We start from the raw sequence: 14,237 nt of genomic DNA on the forward strand, positions 1-14,237 counted from the left end.
GAGAGTTTAGTAGAAAGCTATGAAATTATTGAAAAACCGTAAAGATATTTGACGGTATGCGGTATCGTTCCCGACATCACCTACTAAAATTGTTAATAACTAATTATAGAAAGGGTCTAGTTCATTAAAATCTATATGAGAAAGTTGCTGAAGGTCCACACTTCATTCTTAAATTCTAAATATTCACAAATTCATCGTAAATAATGATATTAGGCAAAGAATGCACTACTCTGTGAGAAAGATATAGAGAGAACGATTCCTATTGGCTGCCGGGCATCTAAGCTCCCCCACCCTCGGACTAATTAAGTCGGACAGGGAGAAATCATGAATAACTCAATAATTAGAGTGATTTTGTGAATATTTAGAATTTAAGAACGAAGTGTGGACCTTCAGCAACTTTCTCATATAGATTTTAATGCACTGGACCCTTTCAATAATTAATTATTAACAATTTTAGTAGGTGATGTCGGGAACGATTCCGCACACCTTTACGGTTTTTCAATAATTTCATAGCTTTTTGCTAAATTTCCATGCAACTAACTATATGCGCCTGTAAGGTAACTCCCTTAGCTACATTCTTATATAACTTTTATTAACATATTCGGTTTAGGTTAGGAGTTATTAAACATTATATGGGAGCGTCCCATATTCATCCTACTCGTGTATAGTGAACTGCTATAAACAATTGCTAATATCTAATAAACCACACCACTTAGGGCTTCCAAACAAATTGCAGAATATAGATAAAGGTCCATTCTACATTCTACATGCTTTAAAGTGTATAATTAGTCACGCATTAGCCTGTCCTTATCTAAGTTAACATTAACGTTTAATTTTTTACCAGAGGTACTGTATTGTAACTACAGATGTCAGCACTAGGACTATTGGATGATGCTGCCAGCTAGTAGACAATTTTAGAACTAATCGTCACATTTTATCAGCGTTAGATGATTAGTCTATTCCAGGGATCGGCAACCTTTTTTACTAGGAGGGCATATTTCAGAAATGCGGGAGTTAACATTAACATTTAATTTTTTACCTGAGGTACTGTATTGTAACTACAGATGTCAGCACTAGGACTATTGGATGATGCTGCCAGCTAGTAGACAATTTTAGAACTAATCGTCACATTAGCATATAATATAATAAAAGCATATAATAATTTTATGTGAGAATTCCAGTAAGTATAAAGAACCATCTAAATTGTTATTTAACAAGAATCACTAATTATTCTACAATTAAGGTACTTGAAAATAAGCCAGAAATTGTGGTTTACTATCTATATTATTAGTAATGTTAAAGCAATTTAAAGTGAATTATAAGTATTCATTAAATATAATTGAGAAACCGAGGGCAGCAATACCGAAGAGAGACAAGAATAGCAGTAAATGAATTAGATAAGGAAAGGAATATTGTTAGATAAGGACAGAAAATTTTTAAAAGTGAAACTAACGCCATTTTGCGTTTGGCTCCGCGAAGTAACGACTCGTTATTCGAAACACAGAATGTGAACAAAAGTATTAGACAAGAAATGCACTACTGTGCGAGAAGGATAGAGAGAGAACGCTTCCTATTGGTCCGCGGGTTGCTAAGATCCACCTATCAGGCCCTAAGTTAAGTTGGCCGGTGAAAAATCACTAATAACTCAATAATTACCACGATTTTGTGAACTTTTTGAATTGAAGAATGAAGAGTAAACCTTTAGCAACTTTCTCATATAGATTTTAACTCACTAGACCCTTTCAATAATTAGTTATTAACAATTATAGTAGGTGATATCGGGAACGATACCGCATACTGTCAAGTACTTTTACGGTTTTTCAATAATTTCATAGCTTTCTGCAAAATTCTCATGCAATTAACTGCATACATCTGAAAGGTAACTCCTTTAGCTACATTCTTATGTAATTTTTATTAACACGTCCCTTGTGGTTTGATAGTTATTTAACATTCTTTGAGTGAGTACTACAGCCGTCGCATTTAATCGTAACACACTTTCGTTATTTCAATGGACTGGCGTGATTAATTATACACTTTGATTTATGTAGAATATAGAATGGACTTTTATTTATATTCTTCAATAATTTTGGTACCCGTAAGTGATGTGGTTTATTAAATATTAGCAACTGTTTACAACATTTAACTATACTCGAGTACGATGAATAGGGACTCTTTCCTATAATGTTCAATAACTCTTAAATTAAACCGAATATGTTAATAAAAGTTATATGAGAATGTAGCTGAAGGAATTATCTTTCTGATTTATATAGTTAGTTACACGGAAATTTAACAGAAAGCTATGAAATTATTGTAAAACCGTAAAGGTGTGCGGAATCGTTCCCGACATCACCTACTAAAATTGTTAATAACTAATTATTGAAAGGGTCCAGTGCATTAAAATCTATTTGAGAAAATTGTTAAAGGTCCACACTTCATTCTTCAATTCTAAAAGTTCAGAAAGGCATCGTAATTATTGAGTTATTAATGATTTTTCTCTGGCTCACTTTACTTAGGGCCTGAATGGTGGACCTTAGATTCGTGCGGACCAATGGGAAACGTTCTCTCTCTATCCTTCTCGCACATTAGTGCGTTCCTTGTCTAATACCTCTGTTCACATTCTGTGTTCCGCGTAACGAGTCGTTACTTCGCGGAGCCAAACGCGAGATGGCGTCAGTTTCACTATTAAAAATTTTCTGTCATTGCCTAACCCCAGGCAAAGTCCCATAAGATTTATGGCTATTCTGTACGTCGTCTGTGACAATACATTGGATGAGTGGTCTATACATATTTTATATTTTGTCTGGGATAGAATAGACTGGACACCAAACGTAAATTTCTGTCACACAGTTTAAGGGCTATGAAGCTTCCGTTACTATTCTTGTGTTACATACGTTATCGATTCAGAATGAAATGAGATTACACCGCTAGAGCGGTGGTAGGAGTTACAATTAAGCAACGTGATGAAGCCAAGTGGTTTGTAAATTAATGCTGATTTACAGAATTCAGATTTTGTGAGAAAGTGGTGTCATTTTTCCGTGGGAACTTTGACAAGTACGTACAATTGTATTACAGATGAGGTGTGAAATAGATTTATCAACTTATGGGACTTGATGTCACCAGTTTTGGAATACTGATAGTGAAAAAATGTCAGAGGTTTTGCTATGTCGTGTACTTACGACTTAGAACGGTGGATTTAGGAATTTTATTCAGGCCAATTATGAAAATTGGTAAAGTCAGTAGATGTAAGGAAAATTTAATAAGGGAGAGTCATTTACCTTGTTTACTGCTTCGTTCACAGGTTTCATAAAAATAACGAGCGTTCAACGCACAGCCAGTTTCTTCCGAACCTTAAATAATTTGTTTGATAATTTAAACAGCAAATGCAACCGAGACACCAACCTTTCTTTATGAAAGGTTTAAAAACGCCTTCTTGTTTCTTAGGATTACAGCAATATACAGGATATACCATAACATATGGTCATAACTTCAGTGGTGGATTCAGTATACAAAAATAATTCTCTTCTCTGTAGGTAAATAACTGGTGCAACACAAATACACATTCGGTAACGTAGTAAGACAGGATAAACGTTTAATACAAATTCTTTGTATTATTTTTGTGTGCTGAATACACCACTGAAATTATGCCCTCGTATTATGCTACACTCTGTATACGTGCTACTTTGCACCTGTGGAATGATTTACGAGAAGGTATAGGAAAGTATAGGCATAATTCAACATTTTTTTTAATAACAGCTCTGCTTATTTGTAGCAGCTTTTGCATGCTTCTCTTTCTTACTTACACTTGCAATTAACGTTATTCTGCAGTATGCTTATTACGTTGTTTAATTATTGTTTAATTTTGCATTCTTCAATATACATATATTATATTGTTATACAATTTTTAACACGTTTATTAATTCATTGGTACTGTTATCATAGAGATAGGATGAAAATTATAGAAATTGAAATTGTTGATATTGGCTGATTCATTACAACACAGCCGGTAACCTCTCAAGCTCTGCGTCTCGCTTACTCTCGCTATAACTATTCACTTTCCTTGACGTTGTGTTTAGATTTGCTGTGCTCGTGGCACTAAGTGGCGGGACAGAGAGTAGGGACGGTTCAGTTCAATTTAACCAGGCACTACTATATCAATGACTAAAGTGAGCAAACTACTGGTGCAGAGCGCGTTGACTGTTTCCCCTCGTATACCTTAAGGGGTTACGGCAGAGTATGCTCAGACGCATGTCGATAAGCAACAGAGCCATCATATCGACCGAGATAGCTTATTAAACAGGACTAAAGGCAATTGAGGTTTTTTTATTTGATTTAGGGTCGATTAATACTTTATTTCTATTCTAAAATGTAGCTAATATTTTATTTTAATTCTAAAGTGTAACCAATATTTTATTTTAATTCTGAAACATAGCTAATATTTTATTTCACTTCTGAAACGTAGCTAATACTTTATTTTAATTCTAAAATGTAGCTAATATTTTATTTCACTTCTGAAACGTAGCTAATACTTTATTTTAATTCTAAAATAATATTTTATTTCAATTTTAAAACATACCTAATATTTTAACACGATATAGCAAAGAAGAATAAAATATCTTGTTTTTACTTTAAACGCCTTGCATTTCCTCTTGTTTTCAATCAAAATTGATAACCATGAAATATTATTATAGATAATTAGTTCTACGGTAGAAGTGTTTATTCTCAAGATTTGGATCGAGCGAGTTTCCTAGTTACAGAAGTTTGCTACGAGCAACTTTACGCTTCTAAAAACTTTCCATACGAACATTAGAAAATAATTATAATCGTAACCGACGGTGGAACGAAATTACTTATCCCAACAACATTTAACGACAATATCATCGCCTAATGCAAACCGTTTTTTTTTCTTTCTTTTTTTTTCCATTTCTCGTAAGTACCTCTCACAAATCAGCTTCCAGTTAATAATTATAATCCTTTTTCGTCGGTGTTGCATTATCCTGTATTATTAATTGATCCTCTTTCATCGGTGTACGCGAAAGTGTATCGCGATAGCGAGCGGATATCCAGAGGTGTATTAAACGGGGTTAGGTGCGGTCACTGAAGCGACGTCTCATAGTTTACCGGCATTTTTATCAGAGAATACCAACGGGATAGTTCTTTTGGTAACCAGGCTGGTCTTTGTACGTGCGTAAGTAAATATTAGCGGAGGATGATGAGGGTCTCTGACCATTTCCTCTTTCTTTCTCCCTTTTTTCTTTTCATGTCGTCGTTCTCACGTTGACCACCATCTCCTCCCTCCACCTTTACCCCAGACTACACCAACTTGTTCATCCATTCTGGCTTCCGTCGCGACGTCATTCTGAAAAAAAAGACCTGTCTTTACCTGCGCTCTCCACAGTCACTCACCAGACTCTACTCCAAAAACCTCTCTCTCTCTCCCTCTGATATTACCTTCATTCAAACAGATATCTACGAATAAGTCCCTTCTTACCGCAGGGGTAAAAGTTTTCAGTGCACTCGAGAAATGGATCGTTTTTTAACCGAATATACCTTCAGGCGTTTTATTATTCGCGATTGTAGAGTTCCCGCGAATCGTACATCAGCATTTTCTATCTACACTGTCATTCATAAGTATCAGGACACTCGTTACGTTTGTGTAGAAAGTATCGTATGATTTAAATTACATTTCTTTTTGGCGAAGTTGGTGTTGTGTATTGGTAAAAGTGTAGGTAATGTACTTGTTATACTTGGAGAGTCTCGAATGAATTATTGTCCTTTTAGGATGTTAGTAATTTTGTAATGATTTTTGTGTGTTCAATAATTTTGTAATAAACTTGTAACGACAGATTTGGTAAGTAAATTTTAGTAGATTTTAGAAGATTTTAACAGAATTCAGTAGATTTCAGTAAATTTCATTAGAAATCAGTATATTTTAGTAGATTTTAATAGAAATCAGCAGATTCCTGTGGATTTCAGTAGAATTCAGTAAATTTTATTAGACATTTCAGTAGAATTCAGTAAATTTTAGCAGACATCTTAGTAGATTTCAGTAGGTTTTATTAGATTTCCGTACGTTTCAATAGATATTAAAAGAATGTAGTAGATTTAAACAGAATTCAGTAGGATATACTATGAAGCTTGAATTTTCGTGCATATATTGAATACTTTCGATTTCAATAACGCTGAATGTGTAACATAAAGTGAGATATTTCAGTTATGTAGAAAATAGTTTATGAATCTAGGGGAACAAATTTCTCGGCGCAACATTAAATTTTCGCACGTAAGTTTTCATACGTGACAATGTATAAATTATAACATAAATTATTATATCTGCTAAATGGAAGTGATTCACACGTATTCATTAAAAATAATACACATTAAAGTTAATTCATTTCACGTGAAAATATGTTACACATATTGCACAATTACTTTAAAATACCAACTTAATAAGGATTTACAAATTTATATAATTATAAATAATTAAATATTTCGATAATAAATATTACAGTTTAATTCAATATTTAAAATTTTATATTTTAATTTAATTCAGATTAGATTGAAATTAAACGAAATTCCACAATTCAATATTGAAAATTTTATCACAAAGAAAAATGGTTTCGACACCCGTTAGATGTTGGGAGATTCACGGTTATATTGTTATCTATCCTCAGATTTTCTTTCTATTTTACAGGACCTTCGACATTGGGCGGATTGTCTTTTTATTTTCCAGGATTTTTGCAAACGACATTTGACAAGACTTGCGTCGAAATACAGGCACGAATCGCTGTTGAATAAAATATTTTTTTCCATCCAGTTCAAAAGACAAATAGCCAGGAACGCGTGTACCAAAAGAGCGAATCAACCGATCCCTGTGTTGTTCGTAACGGTATGTTGCTTCGCTCGTACTCCTGTGGCGTGGTGTTAATTTTGGACTGTGCTCGATCACACATCCTCGTCAAAGGAGAAGATTGGGATCACCGATAGAGCTTTGCATGCGCCGACCTACTGCCGCTGCACAGTTTGCACCGTGTCGTGTATCACCGAAAGCTGTTCGCTAATCGACGTGATCACGCCGCGCCGCAACGTAAAATCGTACAATTAGTTGAACTTCGCGATAAGATGTAACATGAATTCATCCGAACCGTATTCTGTGTTTCAATTCTTCGATCGAACGTCCAACGATTTCCAGCGATTCGTTAATTTAGTATCTACGGAAAAGTAACGAAAATGTGATTGCTGTGTTTTCCAATTCAGCGAAACATTAAATTTTTAGTTTAAATGTAATAAATGAACGTATTAAAATTAGATCTATGTCTTTTTTCTTGAAAATTGCCAAAATAGAATTGTCTAGTGAAATAAAGATCGATAGAGGATGTTGAAAAAAGTTGTTCGTAAGATTTTCTTATTTATTTCTTTTGTACATGCTGGTGGAAAAAGTTGTGACCAAATAAAGAAAGAAGTTTTAATAAATATGGGTATAAAAATCATTAGTTTCGGAGTTACAAGGCGTTTTCAGACCTTTGTTACATGATCGTAGTTGAAAATGTCTTGTAACTCCGAAATTAATGATTAGATTGCAAATTTTTGTGCGTTTATGGAAAATTTGAAGGCACAAAACTACACAAAATGCACATAATCAGCAAAAGTATTTATATAAATTCATTATAATATTCAGTGAATAAAACAATTGCCTATCTAGCTTCTATTTTTATAATTACATTCATAGAAATAAGAATTTGCATAAAAATCCGCGGTCTACTAATAATCTTTGTATTCATGTTCGTTTAGACTTTTTTGTCTGTTTTGATGTGTACTGTATAATCCTGAAGTCTGGTCGCAACTTTTCTCAACACCATGTATCAATCTTTATATCAGTAGAAATAATGTTTGAAGAGCAATAATAATAATATTTCAGACGAAAATTTTATTTTGGCAATTTTGAAGGAGGAAGACGTAGGTTGAATTTGCTCGATGACATTTACTGTAAGGAAAAGAAATGTCCATGTAAAACGTGTCATTTAGTAATAAAAGGATGTATGTGAGCAAATGTGGAGTACGTGGAGGATCAATATGATTTGCTATATCTAGAAACATTTTACATAAATGTGTTCCTTATTACAGGAAGAATTTCTAGTAAAAACCAGTTCAAAGTAAAACCTAGATCACATTTCTTTTCCTAATTAGTAAACTGTGCATCGCATTTCATTAGAAGTAATTAATAAAATTATTGGACAGTGCAATGTAATTACATTATGATAATCAGGTGAATAACGATTAATTTTATTGTAAAAATGTATATTTTTATTAGATGTTGAAAAATATGTTTCAATTGTATTAAATTAATGCTAGTAGAACTGCAATCATTTGTAAAATGAGTGTTATCAAATTGTACAAATTGATAACAAGACCATAATAAAACTAAAAATTTACTTCCAACAGATCTCTCGTTTATTCTGCCCAAATAATACGTACCTTTCTAATTCAAAGGAAGGTATAAAAATACAGTAAGTAATTGTTAAGCATGGACAAAAGGAAAAAAGTATTAGAAGTTAAAACAATAAGATCACTTAGGCGTAAATGTTATGATTTAAGAGTGAAAAAAATACTAGGAAGCTTGTTCTGCAAGTGTATTTGCTTTATAACTTCTCGTCTTTTCACTTTCTTCTTAAGAGTCTTCAGACAATGCCTATTGTTACAGTTTTATAGTAACAAACAGGAACTGACCGAAATTCGCGTTTTATATATATTTTTAATTTTCTGTACAATTTACTAAATCTTTGCTTCCGTATCAAAATAAAGTTATATTGTAAAGTAAGTAGAAAAGTAACAAGCTTTATGTTTCGAAAGAAATTTTTATTTAGTTACAAGCAAGTTCAGAAAGAAGACAATTCCAAAGCAAAATAAGAAAGTGAAAAATATGCATCTCTCTTCATCACGAGATTATTGTAGTAACTCTGGAGAATTTGGTAAGTAACAAAATGTATAATAAGGGAAGATATTTTCGACAATGTAATTGATGTAGAAGAAAATTATGGAATAGAAGTAGAAGTAGGTGAAGAAAGCTCAGATACCAGAAGAACATTTAGACAGCCTTTCTTTATTTGAACGCGTAGCAATTGGACGTAATAATTCTAGATATTATAAATTACGAGATAAAACTTTACATTATGGCGTGCTCTTGCAATACCTGGAAGAGGCCGAACGCGGAAAAAGAAGATTTGATCGTTTCATCCAGGAGTGTCGAGGTAAGTGACAATATTTCGTATAGTTTCAATATAACATTAAAATTATATTGTGCAAGTTTAACAAATCACTACAATATTAAGACAGCGTGGGTCACCCACGTTATTACATTCATTATATTTTTTCAATAACGTGGGCCATTGATGGTCCACGATATGATGACAATTATGTACCAGTTAAATGATATTACGAAACATTTTATTAAATTATGAAACAGCTTGAATGGAAAAGCTAACGTGGGTCACCTGTAACCCAGGCAGCACTCAACGTACTAACTTCTTGCCTTACGATTTTTTTAATGACCGAGCAAACAAACGACAGCTATTTACTAAGCTATAATATTGCATTAGGTCTATCCCGTAAGTTCGTGTCGAATTTTATAATTTAGAGCAGTATTTCCAGCAAATCTTTTTATATTTAGCAAAAAAAAAAAAAAACGTATGCGCTTTTTCATCCCACAAATTTTTTCTATTTTTTGGTGAGACCATTATGTCGTCTCTAGAGAATTTCCTTGGATTTTCGTTAAAATATGTTTCGCTTTCGGCGCGAACTTATTCGATGGCCTAATACATTATTCACATTTGGCAATCCTCATATTTTATCAGGGAAAATTACAGCTGGAATTAAATTAATCTTTCTCGCTAACGTAATTGCTTTTGTCACACATTGACTGTAATCTGCGACACGAGTCTGACTCGTTGTTGCAAGACAACGGGTTAAACGAACTGAGTTCTATTTTTTCTATACTAATTTCTTGGAAATATACGATATCGGCTGAATTTCACCGAAATTTACTTATCTGTGCAACTTTCTAAATTCCGTACAAGGGTCAAAACCGCAGGATCGTTCAGGATGACCTAATACTAATCGAATCATAAGCTCACTACAAATTTATATACTATATATGTATATACACCTAACCATCACCTACGTTCTCACCGATTATGAAGAAAACTAGGTGAATTGATAACAACGCCACAGTGAAACGATTCATCCCTCTACATTCTGTACGCGGACGTCGAACGGTGGTGGACACTGGTGCGCAAGCGTCTCCTGGAACGAGGTTGGCGACGCTGCACGGCATCGTGACGCTCCACGGCGCTCACTTGAATTCTCGCCGCGTGTCTGTTGCCCGGACTCACCGTCGTGTTCGCCGCATTCGAGTTTTAAACGCGACCGAGCCGGAAGTCGCGCGCTTCCCCTACGAATCTCTTCCGCCGATCAACGAGATCATCATGTCTTTCTAGATAATGAACATTCCTTCAAATTATCATCACCATCCTCATCGTCATTATCGTCATCATCGATCCGTTTCACTCCCTTATTATCCAGTTTCATCTTGCTATTCAATCTTCCTCGAGTTATGTGGTGCGCGGGTGAAAAGGAAAAACAGTGGGGAAAATTCTTCGTAATTGGCAGAACGATTAAGAGAATTGCAATAGTATCTCAGAGGACGCTTTACTGATCCAGAATTTTTCCCCGTTGATCGATCATTCAGATACCGAGAGATAGTGACAAAAAAAAGGTGAGAATTTCGAGGATAGAGAAGGTGGGAATTATTTTCGAGGCAAAGATTTTCCAGTTGACTGAAAATCGGAGCACGGAGAAAGTGAAAGGAGGAACGTGGAAATTTGGGAATAGACAAGGTGGAAATTCTTGATAATGCCATTTTTCCGGGGTACTGAAAATTGAATACTCAAATAGGGAAAAAGTGAAAGAAGAAACGCGAGGAAAATATGAGAATAGACAAGGAAATTGTCCTGGATGCAGAGATGTTTCAGTTGACTGAAAATTGAGATACAGAGAAAGTGAAAGAAGAAACTTGAAATCGTCTTGAGAAATCATCGAAATGATAGAAAAATGGCTACGTTTGATAAATATTCAATCACTGCTGAAGGATTCTGGAGATTTCGTATGATCTATAATCAATGAACTCTTGAAACACTGAAGAAAAGTGACTGAAAGTACAGAATTTTTATTAATTTATTTTGAGGGAGATTTCTAATGATCTGTAAATCAGCGAACTCTTGAAACACTGACGAAAAGTAACTCGGAGGACTTGAATTCGTATATTACTTATTAACTATTAATCTGATTTCTTGAAACACTGAAGAAAAGTGACCGAGAGTACTGAACATGTATATTGTTTATTAATTTATTGAAAAAGTACTCGACGTGGATGATTTCTTGTGTCATTTCAATTGTCGATTAAACCAGTCAGTCGATTTTGAGAAACTGAGAAAGAAATCTTTTCTGCTTGATTTTTGAAAAAGTTTCTCGGTATATCTATTATTCGTGGATTATTAAGTTACAACGTGACAACTGTATACCGATCCAGAACTTCGATGTACCGGAAGATGGAACTAAGAACTCAGGCAGGCATGACGAAGTGGAACACGGAGAATTGAAGTTTCGGGGATTTACGTGGCCTACTTCGGCGCAATCCTCCACGAGAAGGGTACACAAGGTAAGTTACCTATTACTTGTTGCCTTTATGTGTTTTCTTCGCCTCTACGGTATAATTTTCTTCTTTGACTCTCGATGTTAATTATTTCTGACATGAACCCTTGTTTTATCTAGCTTCTCACTGTTTTAGAGGACTTCTTTATTGCGCAGAATTTCGAACGTGTTTGATACCTCTTGAAATACGGTTTAAATCACGGTTGTTGGAGAAAATAATAGACGTTTATCCGAGAGTTGTAAATTGTACATTTTATTCACGTTCGTAGAATTGTGAAGCTTAAATCATTATCGAACATGTCAATGTTATAACGTTGTAATATTGTTTAATAGTTCTTGGTTATTTAAATTTAATACCAAAATTAATGTCTTCTTTTATGGACAGCTGTAAGAATTTCTCTTTGAAGAGAAAATATTTATAAATAATTATCAATGCATTTCATTCGTAAAACAGTTACACAGATTGCTAATTAATTCACGTTAACTGATTATTTCACAAGATTTATTATAGATTTTCAACGGTAACAAGAATAGAAATTTATCTCAGAGGTGTGAATTGTGAAGCTTAAAATAATTAGAATGTTATAAGAAAATAAACAGTTGAAAGAAAATAATATTAAAAAAGTAACTTATCTTATTGCATTACCGAACCGAATATTGCCTAATAGTTAGATTTAAGTTGCCTCTGATACACTTGAGAAAATATTTGAGAAAGATATGATATAACTCCAAAGTTACAATTTAAGTTTAATGCAAATTATTAAATTCATTTACAAGGCCAACTGTACAGATTTCTCTTTGAAGAGAAAGCATTAATAAATAATTGTTCGTCATCACAAAACAGTGTCACTCTACTTTACTCGAAAAAAATTTACGCAGTTTGTTAATTAATTCATGTGAACCGATTGTATCATAATTTTACATTTTCTCTGGTAACCTATTTTTTCCTTTTTCCTCAAGCGATAAGTGTGTACCGTAGTAAGTACAGCTTCGCTTTAACATCAGTGCGTGCGTGAAGTCACCGATCGATTATTAAAAAAAATTACACATTTCAGCGATTGTATACTTTGCTAAAGAAAATAGATTCATTAACGATCTCGTGAGAATAAAAAAGAGAAAAGAAAAAATCATACGCGTAGTGTGATTTCTGCATTGTTGCACGCATAGAAAAATCTTGGACAGAATGAGAATACCGAGGTTTATTCAGATTCAAAAAATCCCTGATTGCACCTTATGACTTTCATGATATACGAAAATTCCGATTGCCATGGGTTCTAACCTTCATGTAAACGGACTCCAGAACCATTTATTCCGCTCAACCAAGCGACACTCGAGCGATGACTGACAGGGTTGGGATAGGGATAGAAGGAACGTTGTCGTAAAAATGAATGCCATTTTAGATTCGACTGTGATATATAGATATCTATGATGGTTTATTTCACAAGATGAATATGATTAATGATTATATAAACGCTTGTCCAAAGACAATTCTAAATAATTCACAGTCTTCTTAATTTTACTTATACTTTTTTGTAAAATTTTATACATTAGAAACTTTACTATTAAATTGTACAACATTTTTTTGTAATGTAAATTAAATTATATATGCTGTAATAAACGGTGTTAAATTAAGCGTTGTTTTTATTTTTATTTCTTTCGTTTAATTCATTTCTAGTTTCATTTCTGTTATTTAATTTCTATTTTCCATTGAAACTAGGTTCTTAGTTGCTAGAACAGCTGTAGAAATTATTAGGGATCATTTCTGAAAGTAGTGATAAATGCTTTGTAATAAATGCTTCAATGTTTTTTAGTAATTTAAGCAGAAAGTTAAGGGGACAATTTTTATACGTATGTTAAAATTAAAATAGTCGGAGATATTTTAACATTTATTCCGCTGAATTATGCATGTACACTACCGGCCAAAAGTTTAGGATCACTGTGCATTGCAAGTTATATAAAAATTTTGAGAAAAAAGTTAGAAACTTTAAGAATTTTTTGACGAATTTTTCTTCGTTCAAATCAATCGAAATGAGGTAAATTGTTGCTGTTCTCTACAACATCAATTCCAAATCTATAAAGAATTCGTAATGTAGAATCTTTAATGTTATTTTAAAAAATAACAAAAATAAACGTAATTATTTATAACATGTAAGTAATACTTTAAAAGTGACTAATACTATAAACTTTTATTTTTTAATCAAGAAATCTTTATAATGCAGTAAAATAAAATCGTAAAATCTAGTTTCATTTCTTTTATTTAATTCCAGATTGTTTCAGAAGAATTGTGGGATTAGTTGATAGTGAATGTAAAAGGATTCTCTTTCGTGCGTTCTGCATGTAAAGGACAATCGATAAATATCGATTGGTTGGTTCTTCATGAATAGAGGCACCTACATATTACTTGTATTATCCTGTCATGGTCACATAGTTAAAAAGACGTGCATTGAAATATTCATCGCTTCAACTAACACATGTTGAAAAGTAACATTTTATAAACAATTGTAGGTAGTAAATTTTTATTAAACATCAGGTAATAA

Source organism: Habropoda laboriosa, unplaced genomic scaffold, assembly GCF_001263275.1.
Source record: "Habropoda laboriosa isolate 0110345459 unplaced genomic scaffold, ASM126327v1 scaffold162, whole genome shotgun sequence".
In the NCBI taxonomy this organism is placed as follows: Eukaryota; Metazoa; Arthropoda; class Insecta; order Hymenoptera; family Apidae; genus Habropoda; species Habropoda laboriosa.